The 12935-nt window shown below is 29.1% G+C and overlaps 2 protein-coding genes across 9 annotated transcripts in view; one reads left to right on the forward strand and one right to left on the reverse strand.

Annotated features, from left to right (window-relative positions):
* LOC126740377 (RNA binding protein fox-1 homolog 2) overlaps positions 1-12935 on the forward strand; it is a 111111-nt gene that overhangs the window by 66777 nt on the left and 31399 nt on the right. The window lies entirely within an intron of this gene.
* The window catches only part of LOC126740372 (dystrophin), a 208279-nt gene that overhangs the window by 5931 nt on the left and 189413 nt on the right, over positions 1-12935 (reverse strand). The gene's annotated exons all lie outside the window — the stretch shown is intronic.

Here is a 12935-nt window from a genome sequence, read left to right on the forward strand (position 1 = left end):
TAAACGTTAATAAATCACAAATCTGAAAAATTTTCCCGGTGAACTTGAAATCACACGACTTCACACGATGTAGGTGGTACAATCACTGTGATTTTGGGATATCCTGTATATATTTAAAAAATGTTAATAGTCTTATAGGTACATGCTTATAGAGAGAGTCTCAAAACCAGCATTACAATTTCCTCTTAAAATCTAAAACCCCCATTTCATATAAAATTTGAGTTTTTTTTTAATAACACAATTTTTTTTGAGTCAAAATTGAACTTTATTTTCCTGTATTTTCAATTTGAAGTTTCTACCTTTTTATTTTAAGATTGAATTACAAATATCTGCATAACCACATCCTATTTTAATTCTAAAAAAATATTGGGTAAAAACACTTCTTATCCATACACCAAATAAAACTCTAATACCCAGTACTTTGAATTTAAAGTTACATTTTAAAAATATGTCTTCTTCTTTTTATCTAAGAATTTAATGGAGAATACGTAAATCCTTTTAGGTAGTGATTCTGGAATGCGTTGTATTTTTCAATGTCATATTTTTTTATACAAAGCCTCTATAATTTCCACTTGAATTCCAAACATCTCTGTGTTTCGAATCTGAAGTTTTGAATTTAATAAATAGTTTTTTATAGTCATTTTGGGGTTCCCTGTATATATTAATGAATAGGGTGTCCCAAAACCCCTATTACTTACTACCCATATACTTTTATTAGAACTTTATACATGGGTACTTTGTTATCGTAATTTAAGGACAGCTTGTATATTTTAGGTAAAATATTATTTTGTTTTTTTAAATAAATATTTTCATTAATTAGAAGGAGTCTTTGATCTTCCATATGGTCACAAAAAGACACAATATCACTTCATAATCAAAATCTGTATACACCTTTCATATAAAATAACCCATTTATTGGTAATAGCAGCATAGCAATGCAAACATCTCACATAATCTTTACTTACATTTCCAGCGTGCATGTATACTTATTATTGTCAAACATTTGTCTCCCCATTTATTTTGTTGGTATCATAAACATTATGACACCAACACGGGCCCATCCTAAATTTCTCTCGATACTTAAAATAAATAAAAACTGTGGTTTAGGATGTGCCTCCCCATAAGCCCTCCGTGATCGGTATGTAGTCCCAAAAATATGTTATCTCTGTTTTTCTCACATTAAATATATAATCATATTCTTGGGCCAACAAACTACCCCCATTAAACTGTTAAAAACATGTTATTATCATGATTTTTATTGCCCACCCTGTTTACATTTCCCACCGTGACTATATTATTATTATTATTTAATTTTTTTTTCTAAAAAATGGCGTAGTTTACATGGTTTCCCCATACTGTTAATTGACTTGCTACTTGTAGGCGGCTGTATAACCACCAGTTTTGGACTGTTCAAATGACATGTATCTGTCAACCTTCATTTATTAATTGTTTTACTTTTTTTATTTTCGCGCTGGATAGTGGGGAACGGAATTCCCTTTTTTTGAGGATTTTTTAAACCCACAAAAGCCAAACGCTCTTGAATTTTCGACGGAGTAAACATATATGCGGGTAATATAATTTTTAATGGAAAAAAAGTATGAAGACCTGAAGATTAGCACGTTTTAAAGACCTATAGAACTTTTAATGAAAGATGATATAAATTTTAATGAAAATTTGAATTGTTTTTTAAGAGTAGCATGGTTTTTATGCCTAAAAGTAGTGAAAAAACTCATTATTTCTCTTATTGTACAGTTGCAAATCTAACTCTGGGTCATCAGGTTAAAAATTGATATATCCCCAGACTTTTTTTTTGGAAAATTAATTGATTAATAAAGATTTTATAGATTGTGGCTGAAACAATTTTTTAAATCTCAGTTTGTGATTTAAAAAAGAATTATTGGCATCATATGATATGTGAATTGGATAAAACTCATATTTCAAAAAATTATAATAATCTGCTAATACGAATAAGGCCAGGCCACATAAATCAAATATCTTAATTTTCATATTTAATATTTTGAATCGAATTAAAGCTAATATCCTAAATGTGATGATCTTGTTGACGCATTTATGTATTTATGTATTAAAGTCATTTTATCACTTAATTATTGAAAATTTCCATCTTCAAATCGGTATTCTGTCTAAGATTATTAAGACAATAGTTTTCCCATATAAAACCTTTGAGACAAAAATAATTTTTGCCTTGAAATAATTTCAGTATAGAATTTAATGGAGAAAACGTAGCTTCAAGTTTTTTTTTTAATAGTGCTGGAAATATGGATTAAATTCAGTATTCTTATTTTTATCCAACCATAGTGGTATGACGTTTTTGATAATTGACTGTAAATATCAAAATTCTCATTTATGGTAGAAAATATGAAATTCTGTGATCTTGTCGTATGTAACGACTGTTTGTATTTAGAATTCTTTTACTATTCATCATCATGTAAAATCAATTAATTTTAATTTTTTCTGAAGGAAAATCTTTTTTTAAATAAAAAAATATGGTGTTCTACAGTAAAAAGCTGAAGATCCTCCTGAAGAAATTTCAATATCTGTTAAAAAATACTTCTCCTAATTTTACCAGAAAAAAATATGAAAAATTCAAGGATTCTGGATCATGTTTCGTAATATTAAGATTAAATTAGACATTTAAAATCTCAACTCTCTTAACCAATAATTTAATAAATTACAAAAACTATTTGGGTATAGAAGCTGTCTCAAGAACACCTTGTGCATTTTCCAGTGTGGTATCCCCAAAGTCTGAAAATTTTTTATTGAGATTTGAAATATTTTAAAGTACAGGGTGTTTCATAAAAAATAAATCAATTTATTACTACATATTTTTTAGGCAACATAAACCCTTAAACCTAATTTGTGCCATAATGTTTTAACCCGGATTTAAAAAGTCCTTTGGTTATATTTTCAAAAAGAGTAAAGCCTTTATGGTGTTCTCATACTTGTAAAATAAAAAAAATTCCTAAGTACAGAGCATTGGAAACTCATAATGAGCCAGGTATCACTGGACCTAAGCAATATTTCACTTTCCACTCAGACCACCTTTAAAATTTGGCATCTATTCACCTTTCCAGATTATTCTGTTTTCCAAATTCCCTGGAAAGGTTCTTTGAATACCTGATTAGATTACAGTCACTTCCCACTTAGTCCCTTGGTGGATCAATAGTTTACCTCCAACAAGGATTTTTTAAATTTATTTACACAACAATCAATAGTTTCCCTGTTTTTGAAAAATTGAAGCTAAAAGACGAAACGTCGTATTATCCATTTCCAAACACCGGCATATAGGCTAAAACAGGGGAATCTTGAATTTTCTAAAATTTCTGTACATTAGTGAGATTTCCCATATATATTTTTTGATATAGAATTGTATATATCTTTATTTATTGATTTTAATGAAAAATTAATATTATCAGACATTTCTAGATAATGCCAGACATTTTGGACAATTAGAAGCCATTGATTTGCATTTTTATACATATTTACGTTTTTCATAAATAAAATAATTTTAGGAAAAAATTGTATCAAGATACAATGAGTGGCGAATACTCAATACTACTAATAATCCTACCTATATTTAAATTTAAAAAAATGATTGTGGTAAAAATTGAGTTGTGATGCATAGTTTCTTTTTTAATGTATTATCAACATCCTTTACTCTCAAAAAGAAAAGTATACTGTAGAAGAAAGAGAATGAATATAAGCAGTTATTCATAACTGGAAAAACGTAATTAAAAATCTAGAAAAAAGGGGAGAAATAGCAAAACAACACAGAATTGAAGATAAACTACTAATAAATAGAAAACTTGCATTTTTTATTAGTGAATAATCTCTTAAAAAATATAAATGACTCTGTATTTAACACACCAGATCGACTTACAAGAGTGTTTGGCAAATCCAGCGCGAAACTCATATTATATTCTTTATTAGACTTTCTTTGCCTTGTGAGACCTATATACTTTTTGGAGAATTGTTTATTTTTGTTTTGTTGTGTGGTTTTAAACTCTGGTTTTGGGATGTACGCTTTAGAACCCGGGACACTGAACCCCGGAGAGCCCCTAAACTGGTCCAAATAAATTCGTCAAAAAAAGAACAAGAACACTCTCCAAAAATTCAGTGTCCCTACTTAGTATTTAGACACGCTTTTGAACTGACTTGATTACCGTCTTAATGTCTTGTATCTACACCCGCTAAAAAACACATGGAAACGATGTTCTAATGGACTGTTAATATCACACGTTTTGCGGGTCGGTTTTAGAGTTTTTTTGGCCCTATAACCGGCCCTAGTTGAGTAGTTTAGTGACATGCCCACTTATATTAATAGCTAATATGTCATCTGTCATCTTAGTAATAATGTTTCACGACATTCTAACATTTACTTTTTTTTAACATTAACTGCGTATAATGTTCTTTTTGGTTTAAAAGTGTTTTTTAAGGCTCATCTGTTGTCTTTATGCGGTTTTAGCGACAATTGAAGATAGGTTGTTTTTTAATGATTTTAAATTTCGGGGAAACTAAATATATGGCTAATTAAGGGTTAAATTTCAAATGTATTTTAATCATTTAAGTTTCAAAATTATAATATTTATCATAATTTCATAGACAGAAATAAAAAACAACTTTTAAAAAAATTAGGCGATAAAATTATATTAGTCTGATTATACAGGGTGTTTTTAAAGTTGAGTCATTTATTTTAACTGTTTGTAGGACTCTTCCAAAGGAGTTGATATACCAAAAATCACCTATATAATAGCAGATGCATAATAAAAGAGATAGTAAAACATACAAAATTTTAAAAAAATTGGCATGTTTATAAATGAATTGTTATCGTTTTTTGTTTATTGCTCTTATTCTATGGTTTTCAGTACGAATCTTTGGTTCGATCAGTTGTATTAGTAGCTGTTCTTTTAATAATTCATTTTTCATATTTCATTTGTCTGATGATTTTGTCCAGAAAAGTGGCTCATGTTTACGAAAATGAACCGTTACAACAAAAGCAGTACAAAATTTCCACCACAATGTTTGGCAGTCAAAAACCACATGCTGTAATAAGATCTAATTTTCAACATAGATTTTGATTAAATGTTTGGGCTGGTGTGGGTAAATAGAATGCTTAGCATAGGACCCTACTTCTTTCTTCGATACAATCTGCCACAATTATTAGAAGATATTTGTTACATGTTGGGCCTTCTCTACATTTTAGACACGAAGTTCATGATTATCTAAAATAATGAGTTTCCAAATAGATGCCTAGGACGCAATGGAGCCATTTCTTGCCCTTCTTGCTCCCCAGATTTAACGCTTTGCGATTTTTTTCTGTTGTACTACTTGAAAGAGTTGCTTTATTATGATAAAGTAAATACTCCGAAATAAGTTCAAGAGTGCATTGAAAATTCTTGTGATTTAATTCGTGGACACCAGGATTTTAATTTTGAAGCTCGTAATGAAATGAGTCGTGGATTCGCCGAGCAAATTGTGTGTTAATCGAACAAATGTGGACAATTTTGAACAGTTTTTGTAAAAAAGGTAACCACTTAATTTAATTAAAAAAAATTTTTTTTCAATAATGTGAAGTAGCTTTCTTATTTTATAAAGTTGCAAGTTTTATATAGATGATTTTAGGTATGTTATATTCACTTCTTCTGTAAAGCACGACAAGGTGCTATATAGTATAACTTGTCAAAAAACGAAATGACTTTGAAAACACCCTGTATATTAAAAACTGTTTTTTGCCCTTTTGGATATTTTTCCTACAAAATACTTAAAAAGGATCTAAATTCCAAATAAATTCTAATAATTTTAGTTTATTTCCAAGCGCCTTAAGTATTAAACAATAAATTCCTATTTATTGTCCCCTTTTTTTAATTGATTAAATTCTGCTACTCTTGGCTTGTTTTAGCCCTTTAAACAACTTTTAGCTTATTCCTAAGCAGACATAAATAATTTGATTTACAGTTAAAATTTAAATCGATTTTAGTGATTTTAAGTTATATAAAGCCTAAATTGTTAAAAATTAAACGATAAAATTCCACAAAAAATGTATGTTGCTAATTTCATTTATCCATTTTGCAAACCTAATTTTCAAGCTAAATAAACCTTTAAAATTCCAAATAAAATTTAAATTTTTTAGTTTCTTTTTAAATTGAAAGACAAATGCATAAAAGTTCGCAAGTTCATCAATGATTAAGTTTTGAAATCGATTTTATTAATTTCAGTATTTTGCCATTAAGCTGAAAAATGTAATAAAAAATATTTTGCTCTTTTTTTATCTCTTTGGACGAAATTATTAATTAAATTCCGTATAAATTTTAATAATTGTAATTTTTGGTCACGGGACACAACATTTTGGGTAAAAAAGCAATAAATACTTGCAAAAAAAAACAAGTTATGTAGTTTGCATTTTTTTTTCTTATTTTTGCCCTTCTGCATATAAGGTTTCCTATTATAGGACTCAAAAATTAATTTCAATAAAATTATTTTGCTATTTATTTCTGTTGTTTAACCATTTGTAAAGTTTATTCAAAAATAGTGAATTTTTATAATTAAACTTTCTTGCCATGGCTCTCAAAAATTTAAAAAAATATATTTTGGCATTTTTTCCCTAATTTTTAACGGTCTGGGTAGAGTATTTCTAGCGAGTAAATTTTGATATACGGGATGTCCAATCCGTCGGCAACATATAGGGTGGACCAAAATAATGCGACTTTCGTTATGCCATTTTTTAATTGAGCGCTCGGTATTCAATATACAGGGCGTCAAAATGAGAAATATAAGATCGTTTTTTTAGTAGTAGTAGAAGTAAGTCGAGTGTTTCATAAGATATTAAATTAAAATTCGGTGTGAGGGGGTTTTTTGGAACGAGAAATTGAAATCCGTTCACGGATCGCTATAGCTTGCAGAGGGCGCCACCTGTGGTAGGTTGCATGTGTTAAATATACCAAAACTTTTTTGTACCCCTGTATAATAAAGTTCTAGTAAAAAATTCTAACTATCCAATCTTTTCTTGTAAAAAAAGTATTCTTGGTAAATGTCGGCCTGAGAATCCGTTTATGAGATATCTTAATTTTTAGTTAGTTAGTTAACAAAATAAACGTAAGTTATTTTTCTAAATTAATGCTAAATTACTTATTATAATAAAAATCTTATAATAATGATCCTAAATTATTTGTTCTACGTGACCTCCATTCATTTGTATACACATACGAGCCCTCTTTATTAAAGAAAATCTAAGGCTTTGTATAAAATATTTGGTTTCAACCTGAAATGCAAGTTGCAATGATTCTTTCCCTTAAATGATCGTGGTTTAAAATCGAAACCGTATACACAAAGTCTTCATACATCCCCAGACTGAAAAATCCAATAGTGTAAGGTCGGGCGAACGGGGTGGCCACGGAACAGCATCTCGACCCCGATCAATCCAGCGATTAGGAAATATACTTGATGTAAATAGTTCCTAACATTTATAGCAAAATGAGCCGGAGCACCGTTGAGTTGAAATCAAATATTTTGTCTTAAATTTAGAGGTAAATCATTAAGCAAGTCGGGCAGTATTTCTTGCAGAAAAAACAGAAATGAATCACCAGTTAAATTACCTGGTAAAATGACAGGTCCTAAAAGAAAGTTATCCACAACAACTGCCCACGCTTCACTTGATGATGTGTCTCAACTATGGCCGTGGTATTCTCTTCAGCCCATATGTGTTCGATATGGATATTTGTCATGCCGTTTTTCGTGAACGTGGCTTCGTCAATAAACAGAATCGCCCTTATAAAATCCAAATTTCTATTATTCGTTTCACATAACCATCTACAAAAAGCAAGTCTTGCCTCGGGATCGTCGGGTAAAAGACCTTGTACTTTTTGAAGATGAAATGGGTAAAGTTGTTGACTCCGTAAAATATTGTGTCTCGGTTTTCCCAATATTTCTCACCCGTTCAGCCAAAACCCTAGTACTAATGTTTGGTGATTCTTCGACAATTCTTAAAATGTCTTCGTCTTGCCCTGGTTGAACCGCACGAGGTCGGTCGCGGGAAGTTTCAGCGAATTACCCTTCCGTCTTTCGCTTAAAGTTCTTCCTTAGGCGGTTAATCAAATTTTAAAAAATCTTTTATTTTGGGATGAAATCGGTTGGAATGTCTGGGCATAGCGTCTAGCGGCTAAACTAACATTGGAGTCACATTTTCCTAGTTGAGAATTGACAGGTATTTACTATTTACAATAATATTTAAAACTTACCAAACATTATAAGAATATCCGCCAATTCGGAAAAGTGTACGTTTTTTGGTTTATGGGCTATTATGGTTTTATAAGTTGTAAGAAATCACACCAAATACAAATATGTAATTAAAAAATGTAGATTTATTTAAGGAGTAATTGAGAAGCTTGTTAAGAGCGTCAGACGCGTTTAAATTTATCACTTTGACAGTACGTAAAAAGTTGGTAGTGCCCGAGGTCAGCCAATTTGTTTAGAAAGAAGTATTTAGATTTTAAAATTAAGATATCTCGTAAACGGACTCTCAGGCCGGCATTTACTAAGAAGACTTTTTTACAAGGAAAGATTGGATAATTTGAATTTTTTACTAAAACTTTATTATACAGTAGTACAAAAAAGTTTTGGTATTTTTAACACATGCAATATACCGCAGGTGGCGCCCTCTACAAGGTATAGCGAATCCGTAAACGGATTTAAATTTCTCGTTCTAAAAAAACCCCTTACACCAAATTTAAATTTAATATCCTATGAAACACTCGAGTAACTTCAAAAAAACGATTTTATATTTTTCATTTTGACGCCGTGTATATTGAATACCGAGCGCCCAATTAAAAAAATACATAACGAAAGTCGCATTATTTTGGTCTACCCTATATGTGGCCGGCGGATTGGGCTCCTTTTTCCGGACACCCTGTATATGTATTTTGTTTTTTGCCATTGGTCTCAAAAATTAAACAAATTTTAATGTTGATTAAATTCTAAATAAATTTTATTCATTTTGGAGCAAAAAAAACTTGGAGCACAATCATTTAACGGAAAAATAGATAAAATTCTCCGCCGAAAAATACTTTCACCTAGCAAGAAAAATGTACAAAAAAATATATTTCGTCTTTTTTCTTTAGCTCTTTAGATAAAGCTATAAATTAAATTCCGTGTAAATTTTAATAAATTTAGTTCCTTCCTATTTCTAGGCAGTGAATTTGGATAACTTTGGTTTATTCCAAAGGTCTCAAAAATTTGAACTATAAAAACCATAGAATAAAAAAAAATATGGTAATTTTAATTTTGCCACAGGATTTTAAATTTTTGAGAAAAAAACTATCAATAAGTTTCCTGCAAGTTTAAAAAAAATATATTTTTTTTATTATGTCTAGATAAAGTTATTATTTTAGTTTTTTGCCATGACACTCAAACATTAAAAAACATATTTTTAAATTGTTTTTTTTTCCAATTTTAAACCTTTCTCTAGACAAAGTCTATTTCTAGCCAGTACATTTTGATAATTTCGTTTTCTCGACATGGGACTCAAAAGTTAGCAAAAAAAATTATTTCTAGGAATATGTACACACCATTTTCTAAGAAATAATAATTTTATATCGATTTTAGAAATTTTCATATCTTGCCATGAGGTCAAAAATTATGTAACAAAAAAAAAGTTATAAATAAATTGCATATAAAATATGATTATTTCAATAATTTTATCTTTTTGCCACGGGAATTAAAGTTTTGAAAAAAAGGACAATAAAAATTCGCAAATAACATTGTAGTTTGCAATTATTTTCTTATTTTTATCGTTTTGGGAAGTTCATTCTTAATGAGGCATTTAATAAACGTTTATAATTTTAATTCATACCATAAGGTTTCTTGTTAGGGGGTTCAAAAATTAATTTAAAAAAACCTACCTTGTTATTTTTTGTTGTTGTTTAACCACTTGAAAAGTTTAGTTCAAGTTGGTTAATTTAATTCCATTGACTCCAAATTTGAAAAAAAATATATTTCGCTATTTTTTTCCTTATTTGTAACACTCAGAGCAAAGTAACACATAAAATAGTAAAATAATAATTATTTAAAAAATAAACCATATTGAGGGTTAAAATCTAAATTAATTTTAGTTCATTAATTTGAGAATAAAATATTTCTTCCTATGAATTTAAATTGAACTTTTTCTAACCTCAAGGTTTCCACTAAAGCATAACAAACAACTGGAAAGCATGGAATAAACAACCCTTCATGGCACTAAAGAAATATTAAATTTTCAGAAGTAATTAAGATCCCTTAAGATCAGCAGACAGGGCTGTTTAATATTCCTTAGCCGGTTCTTTTAATTTAAATAAATTTGTCGGAATAAGGGGTTAAATATTCAGTTTTTTGTGACCTTTTCTCGTTTAATCTGCTTCATCCACATGAAGCAAATATTAAAATTTATAAATAGAACAGAACGTTGTTTTAGGTTTTTAAATTCAACAAACAAAAAATAAAATCTTAAAAAAAATACATAAATAAAAAATTGCATTAATTTTAGTTTATTAAAGTGGGGACTTAATTTAATATTTTTTGTAATAGTAAATACATTTTTTAAATTCGTTTAAATTAAGTACCTTTAAATTCAACAAACTCAATAATCAAATAGAAGTAAAGAAAGTTTATTATGATATATAAAAATACACATTAAAAAGAACTACAACATTGGCACTACACTAAACTTATTGTAGGGTATTTGAGTTCTGTCACTTTTCACCTATCAAATATTTTGACTTATGTTCGATGACCAGCATTGACTGAGAGTCGTCATCAACATGAAAAGAGATTGTTTGTAACGGCTAATATCTCCGAAATCGTTTGATAAAAGTATGCCATGTGACCTATAAAATTGCTTGGAATTTGTTGTAATAATATAAAAAGTCTCAGGATAAATAAATAGACATAATATTTTAATGTAGTGTCCCTAAAAATTTGCTATAGGTATATTATTAGTGTCAATCTTGCCAACCTTACATTTCTTCTGATATAATAATAGGAATAACAGTCAATGACAACAGATGAGCTGATGACCAGTATAAATAACATTAAAACAATGTTTTCTAAAAGCGGAACATCTCAAACACCCGATCGTTTAAAACCTAGGCTAAGTACTAGGCTTTGCTGAAACCGTTTATACTATTATACTTTTGGACTAAAAGAAATCTGGAACTTTTCCTATAGTTGTACTATTTTGCCTTGTTCATAGCGAATTATTTTGACTAACGCCATTTGTCACATATTTTAGATTAAACCGTATTTTGTGGACGTATGACATGTTTAACCAGTTACAATTTTTTTTTTTTTTTTTTTAGTTTTTTACTTTTGAATAATACTGCTGTAAACACCGGGCGCCAGGACATCTTTGTAGAGTTGTGGATTCATTTTTGCAGTTTTTAGAAGAGTTTTTTTTCATAAATTATAGGGCGTTCATTATGAAAGGAATATAATTTCAGCAGATATGTTTGGAAAACTAAACAGTATTGCCATATTTAAAAGACATTCATGTATTCGCAGTTCAGCTGATTGATAACTGGAAAATTCACCTGACAACTGCACATGCGAGTCTATCTCAAGCTGGTTTTACAGTTATAGATGTATATAAATTGGAAGAAGGTGATAGGATTAATCATCCATTTAATACACGATTAATTTCTTTGTCTTATAATACAAATTCAATGATTTAATTTTCAATGATCAAAATTTATCACAGTCGAGGCCTTAGCTCAGTGGCAGTGCCTATAAAGCAAGCGGCCTGGGTTCAATCCCTAAAAGACCATTTTTTTTCACAATATTAAATTCACGTTTCTTTTTCGTTAAAATATTTGAAAAAATCATATGTTAAATAAAATACTATACTCAAATGTGTCTCGTACGATCAAAAAATTAAGTCAGAATTCATATATCATGATCTCGAGTTGTTTTAAAAAATCTGTATTCCTTTCATCAATGAACCATCCTCTACAAGAAACTTTACACTCCAAAATCAATAGAGATGTACCACCCACAAGGTCCTGGCGCTCGGTTCTCTTTGGTATCGCCGTACCTAAAACGTCACAGCTCTTGTATAACATTTCTTTAATTTCATTTTTTAGTTACTTATAATTTTTGACTAGATAGTGTCATATATGTTTCTGTTTAGGCTATAGAATGCCATGTTGGTTTGATCTGTTTATTACGGTAATTTACCCTGCCCAACATTTTATTTTATTTATTTATTTCTGTTGACGTGCCGCTCAATAAAAGATTTTTTTTTTTATTTTGGAAATGTTTGTAGAAATTATATATGTATGTATTTTGTAATTTTTACAAGAGTAACCCTGTTTTTATTGGTTCTCTAGATTTTATAGATTTTTTGTGATTAAAAAACACTTTATCGATGGTTAAATTAGAGCAAAGTTGAACGTTTTTGTGCATTCTATACAATATACCATTAAAATATTGAAAATAAATGCACATTTTACAAAGACTGAAACTATAAAAATATTTTTTTGTTTTTTTATGTTTCTTTCAAAACCGATGCCTGGTTTATGTTCTATTAGGTAAATTGCAAAATTTGTTTTGGAAAACAAATAGAAAATGAATTCTGGTCCAAATTTTTGTTTTGATTTCCGACCTCTTTACTGAAAGACTTTGTGGAAAATTGAGTCTAGTAAATATTTTAAAAAAAATCACAAATTATTGGAAATAATTCCAAAAATAAAAATAACTTAATTTGTCTACAGGAATTAAAAGCTGCATAGAAAAACTAAAAACGAAATAGATCAATTAAAATTGAAAATCTAAGAAATCAGAGAATTATGTTGACTGCCTACAAAATTTGTCTTTATTTGCCAAAAAATCTGTACTTACTCATATCTGCTCGGACTCTTTTATCCTTACTTTTTATCCAAATATTTTTATTTTCT

The sequence above is a fragment of the Anthonomus grandis genome, chromosome 9 (assembly GCF_022605725.1).
Source record: "Anthonomus grandis grandis chromosome 9, icAntGran1.3, whole genome shotgun sequence".
Taxonomy (NCBI): Eukaryota; Metazoa; Arthropoda; class Insecta; order Coleoptera; family Curculionidae; genus Anthonomus; species Anthonomus grandis.